The sequence below is a fragment of the Vicia villosa genome, linkage group LG3 (genome assembly GCF_029867415.1).
Source record: "Vicia villosa cultivar HV-30 ecotype Madison, WI linkage group LG3, Vvil1.0, whole genome shotgun sequence".
NCBI classification, from domain to species: Eukaryota; Viridiplantae; Streptophyta; class Magnoliopsida; order Fabales; family Fabaceae; genus Vicia; species Vicia villosa.
In genome coordinates, this window is record NC_081182.1 from 144732582 (window position 1) to 144738927 (window position 6346).

General features: G+C 34.7%; 1 long non-coding RNA gene across 6 annotated transcripts; it reads left to right on the forward strand.

Annotated features, from left to right (window-relative positions):
- Positions 1-1895: 1895 nt before the first annotated feature.
- On the forward strand, positions 1896-6122 carry LOC131662484 (uncharacterized). 6 transcript variants are annotated; one of them, XR_009301611.1, is made up of 4 exons: positions 1896-2720; positions 3061-3157; positions 3264-3414; positions 3557-6122. It is a non-coding gene; the product is annotated as an uncharacterized LOC131662484 (long non-coding RNA). The 6 variants fall into 6 exon arrangements; XR_009301612.1 differs by having other exon boundaries at positions 3067-3157; XR_009301610.1 differs by having other exon boundaries at positions 3061-3414; positions 3557-4184; positions 5094-6120.
- Positions 6123-6346: the final 224 nt, after the last annotated feature.

Sequence of the window (6346 nt, forward strand, 5' to 3'; positions counted from 1 at the left end):
CATGTGAATGTGAATGTCACAAATTAATGGTTGGAAGCGAAATAACTTATCCTTAGCTGGTAGGATTACACTTGCCAAGAGTGTTATCGAAGCTATTCAGTTATAACCGATGACACAACTGAGAAGAAGAAAATTCATGTTGTTGCATGGAGAAATGTTACTAGATAGAAGCACTTGGGCGGCACGGGATTGAGGGATCTTTGTACCCTGAATAATGTGTGCTTGATGAAGTTGGGATGGAAGCTGTATTCTAATGCAGAGAACCTGTGGTGCAAGGTTTTACGGAAAAAGTATAATGTAGAAACTGCTAGTGATTATTTGAAAGTGAGGATGTCCAACTCTGCATTGTGGAAAGATATTTCTAGAACACTTCCTATAATGCTAGATATAAGTATGTGGATAGTGGAAGATGGCACTAGCATTAAAGCTTGGGAAGACAATTGGCTTGGCAAAGAGTATTGCTTGGACAATTATGATGTGTGTATTCCTCAAAATCTCAGGGGAGCTAAAGTGTGTGACTTAGTTAATGAGAAAGGAGAGTGGAATGTAACATTACTGAACTCGTGGCTGCCTAAGTCGTGGATGGACAAGCTACTATCGTGTGTTCCTCCAAGTGTGGAGCAATTTCCTAACGTTTTCTATTTTGCAGGTATAAATCATGAGCAATTATCAGTAAAGTCAATGTATAAGGAATTGGAAGGAAAAGACGAAGATGTTGATGACGGGGAATGGGTGAAAATCTGGAGAGCAGTTGTTCCAGAGCGATGCAAGACTTTCGTTTGGCTCCTAAAACATGATCGTCTTCTTTCTAACCTTAGTAAGAGCATAAAGGGGCTGGGCAATGTAGGATGTAAATTATATGGGCATGTTTGTGAATCTACTCTCCATGCAATCAGAGACTGTACAAAATGCCTTCCTATTTAGAAAAGCATGGTTCCTAGCGATTTGATGACAGAGTTTTTTGCGGTTGATATCAAGCATTGGATCACGCTAAATCTAAATTACAGTGGGAGAGGAAATAAGGAATGGAGCAGTACATGGATGATAGCCTGTCATATGATATGGACATGGAGAAATATGGAGGAACATGAAGAGCACTTTGTAAGACCTCCTAATCCTATTTGGCATATACTAAGAAGATGTAAGAACTATGAGGAGGCTGTTCGGCTTACTAAGAGGTGTCAGTATGAGGAGATTGGTAATGAATACATAGGTTGGAAACCGCCTACTTCGAATATGTTAAAGCTCAATACAAATGGGACTAGCAAAGGAAGTATGGAAGCTGGTTGTGGAGGAATTATTGGAGACCATAATGGTGAGTGGATGGGAAGCTTTTACAAGTACTTGGGGAGATGCAGCGCTATCCTTGCAGAATTTTGGGGAGTATATGAAGGTTTAAATTCACTTTGGCCTTGGGAGTTAGGAGGGTTCACTACTACATTTTTGGCCTAAGGCCACGTTAAAATTTTCCACGGCCCAGAAACTGTGGCCACGTATATGATTTGGCCAGGGTTTTCAAAGCGTAGAATTATGTTATAAAATATTGAATCCGGAGTATGAAACTGTAGCCTTTACTTCAATTACCACGGTTAGACAACAGCAGATATTTTTAGCCGCAAAGGAAAACTGCGGCCTCATAATTTTCACTTCAAACTGTGGCCCAAGCCTAAAAAAATATATCCCTCCAAAATTTCCCTCTTTTTTTTTTGGTTTCCCTCTTTCTCTTGTTATATATATATATATATATATATATATATATATATATATATATATATATATATATATATATATATATATATATATATATATATATATATATATATATATATATATATATATATATATATATATATATATATATATATATTTTAAGATTAAAAAAAAACTAATATACATAAAACATAATCTCTTCATTTCAATCTCTCTTCCTGAAACCTCTCTCATCAGTTTCCTCTCTTCCCGTCAAACCACCTCTCTTCCTCCATTTCTTCTCTTTGTTAAACCCTTTCCTCTCTTCCACCGTTTCAATCACGCTTCCTTTCTTCATCTACGAGTTTCCTCCATCAAACCCTAATCTTCTCTGTTTCTCCCTAAATTTTCTCTGAAAAAATTCCTAATTTTTTTCATCCCAAAAAATTGTTCGATTCTTCTTCATCTTCGCCATCATGTGCCGTCTTGTTTTGATAACCCCACCATTGATTCGCCACCTTTAGCCATCGATACACCACCTTCTTCATTTGTGTCTTCGATTCACCACCTTCTTCATCTGTGCCATCGATTCTCCCTTGTCAGCCATCGTAGGAGGCGCCACCGTGACCGAGGAGCTTATTCGAGGTTTCAAGTTTTCCCGTTGCAGTTACCTCCAAAGCCTTTTTCCGGCCAGAAGTTATCAGTGAACTCGATCTGGCAAAGCACAGATTGAAGCTTCTGAAGAGAAATCCTTCGTCGTTTTCGCCTTGTCTGGATGGTTCAAGATATTACAGCTTTGGGTTTGTCATTTATGGTTCTCTCTTTTCTTTTATTGTACATGAATTTGTTTTTCTTAATTTCATTTATATTCTTGTCTCTACAAGTTCTAATCAGGACATTATGGGGTATTATTCTTCATGGTTTGAAAGTGAACAGTGTACATTCAGATGGAGATATGTGATCATAATTTATCCAAATTCAAAGACTCTGAGTTATTATCATAAGGACAACTCTTAGAAGTTTTATATCAGGTAAACTTCCTTGTGTGACTCTGATGCTTATATTTCTACATAATCTGTTGAACTTGTATTATTTGTTCATACATATAAACTTGATAGTTAAGTATGAAATTGATATAACCAAATATGCTAAATATGAACTTGAGAGTATATCGGGATTTGATAACAATGATGCTAAATATGGAGAAACTCTTAATGTTTCCTTTCATTTCCTTATGTGGAACTACCGGAGAATATATTTGTTAACCGGCATTCTTGGTTCTCTTTTGTTTATTGACAACATGATTTGATTCATAGAGATATTCTTGTGTTGTGGAGAAGTTTAATATTTATATATCATTTGTTGGAAAAGTTTCAGGTAAGATTGGCTGATGATGCTATATTGCAAGATGCGAGTGTTGAACGGAAGGAGAAAGTCTCAGCTTAAACTGCTGATCGGAAACTTAAAAGTATCTATGTTTTAATCTTTTAAGTCACCCTCCTTGAAAATTATTCATTGTTTTTATATATGAAAGGAATGCATGTTTATCTAATCATCATTTTAATATATGAAAGGAATCTGTAAGTTTCGTAGTTTTCTCTGCAAAAAGACGTTACCTTGGTAGAAACTAAGAGAAACATATCTGATTGGCACATATGATTGTGAATTCTTCTAAACTTGGGAGCCTTTATTGTGAAAGACTTGTCTTTTCTGTGTCATATAGAGGTGAGTTATACATTGTTTGATTCTATAGAAAAGACTCAAATGCCTGATGTAAGGCAGTTGTTTAAGAATCTAATCTTACTCAAATGTGAGGTTAATTTCTCTATGCTAAGTTTAACAAGGTGAAGTGATTTTTTGTATGCAGTCTGGACCTGATGAGAGAAGTACCCCTGGTAATACTGTTTCTATCCAAGCAGACATGCCAATTAGCGGACTTACGACTTTTGTAGGTTGTTCCACATATCACAGATGCCATCCAAGAGTGGATAGAGCGTGTAGCGAAAACTGCGGTTTATGGAAAAGAAGAATTGAGTGGTATATAAGATATAGTATTAGTGTAAAGGTGCATTGAAACATTTAAATTCTACTATTCTTAACACCATTTTATTTTATAATGATATTATCAACTACGTGCAAATCTTGGTATCTTTTATGAACATCCTAAATTGCAATTCTATTTCACAATCTGTCTTTTGTATAAGGCTTTTTTCCATGTGCCCTTCAAAGAATAACTTAAGGTTTGTTCATGTCTTATCTCCATCTTTGTATTCTTATCTCCATTTCACTTTATATCTCCCTGTATATTTTTTATCTACGAGTAATATTCTTGATCTGCAGTTTGCTAGGAAGTGGAACCATTTAATTGATGTTGCGCTTCTTGAGGAGTAACTCCATCAGATGCTTCGAGAGTGGATAGCCAAGATCAATCTCTTTTGCAAAGGCATATGGAAAAGACGCTCGCATCCATGAATGTGAAATATCAGAAGAAAGTGGTAACATTCAAGTCAGATCCACTAAGTTTATTCAATTTTTAAAATCATATTATGTGTTTGTGGAAATTTTTAGTGAGTTTTATTATTGTTATCATTATTGCATAAGGACACATTTTTGGTGGCAAGATAGCTCTATAAATTTATAAAATCTGAAGTTTGAACAGAGCAATCCATTTTCTGTTTGTGATAATTACCTTTTAACTCATCTATCATGAAAAGATACACTTGTTTTTTTTTGCTGTAGCATGATAAAGTTTTATGTAGAGATTGAAGCTCACACTTGGAGGCAATGGTTTTCTCTTGGCACTACCTTCCTATTTTAGATCTAGTTTATTTTATATGAATAGTTATAGTATTTTGTGTGATAATGGAAGCATATATGTTTTATCACTGTCCTTATGATTATTCTTTACTTATTTTTTCTTGCTTTCAAATTTAATCACTTCTCATAGTTAACTTCTTTTTTTGTTAATTGCATAAATAAATGGCTCAATAACAAATAACATTTGTTAATTCTGGCAACGAAAGTAAGTAAATCTTTATCTACCATAAGGTGCATTTTTATTTCTAGTTGACTCACATGATCTATTAGTAACTAGAGAAGAGAAGACAGCTATGGAAACTTGTTGGTTGGTAGGTAGAAAATTGATTTTGTTATTTTATGTTTCTTATAAATAACATATATTTTGTTCTAAACTTGAGTGGTAAAGGATTTTGGTTTGTTTAGAACTTGTTCATTTTCTTTTGTTTGTTTAGAACTTGTTCATTTTCTTTTTCTTTTTTAGAACTTGTTTATCATCATTATATTATAGTTTGACTATTGTCTTGTTGTTTATGTAGGCAAATCTTGTTTACAATATGAAAATTTTCCAAGAATTGTATTACTTGATTTTTCATTTTTGATGACAGGTATTGCAAGAATGAGTTGGAAGAAGGATGGACAATTGCATGAATTAGTTGGAAAAATATGGACAAAACACTATCTCACAATAGGACTGATTTCAATTTTGAATAAGTCGTAATAATATTATAGATTTGAATATTTCTAAATATTATAATAGTTAATTTTATTTAATATGATAGTTGAGTGATAATTAACTACAAATTTTAAAATGTGAATGATTTTAGTGTGGGCCAGTAAAATAAATAAATTTTCATAGATTTTTTGGGCTTAAAATCAAATTGAACTAGTAACTTGTTAACCGAAAAAAACTGATACTGTTAATCGAACCATTCTAATCCGAACTCGAAAAAATCGATAAAAAAACCGGTCAGAATTTGGGCCCAACCATCTCACCCGTGGATTGGTTCGGTTCTGTAGTTTGGGCCCGAATTCGAACCGAACCGAACCGTTGTCCACCCCTAGTGGCTATATCTTGAACCAAAACTGTATGTTAAACGTTAAATTGAAACAGTGGCTTTACCATATGGCCATATGGCCACAGTTCTGTAATCGTGACAAATATAAACCGTGGCCTTAATCAAACTACCTAAACCGTGGCCTATAAAAGCCACGGTTGTTAAAAAAGCGTGGTATATACCAAAAAACCGTGGACTATACTTTAGGCCACGGCCGCATATCCCACAGTTGGATTTTCGTGGCCAAACCGTGGCCTCAGCGTTACGCCATAGTTATTTTGCATATAGCCTCAGTTTCTTGGGCGTGGCAGGAGACTTTTTTTTTGTAGTGGTTGAGGTGAATATTGACTCAAAGGAGGTGGTCATCGCCATTGAAGAAGGGACAACATGAGTCGTTGAGTGTGTCGCTATCCTTCGTAAGATTAAGGATATCATGGGTCTTCATGAGATCGTTGTCATTTCACATGCTTATAAATCCACTAATATGTGTGCGGATGCTCTTTCTAAGTGCAGCTATAGTGATAAGACTTTCACCGTTCATAAGGAGGCGCCTATTTTCTTAAGACCCCTTCTGGCGGCAGACTCTCTAGGGATTAGTAGTTCTCTGCTAGATTTGTTGTAGTTTCTTGTTTTTCGGGCTCCAGCCCTCCCTATTATAAAAAAAAACATTGACAACAAATACTATAATTTTAATAACATTGATTACAAATACTATAATTTTAATTTTAATATTTTCATGATAGTTTAATATGTTCAATAGGATGATAGTCTCAACCAATCAATATTGAAAAAGAAAAATGAAT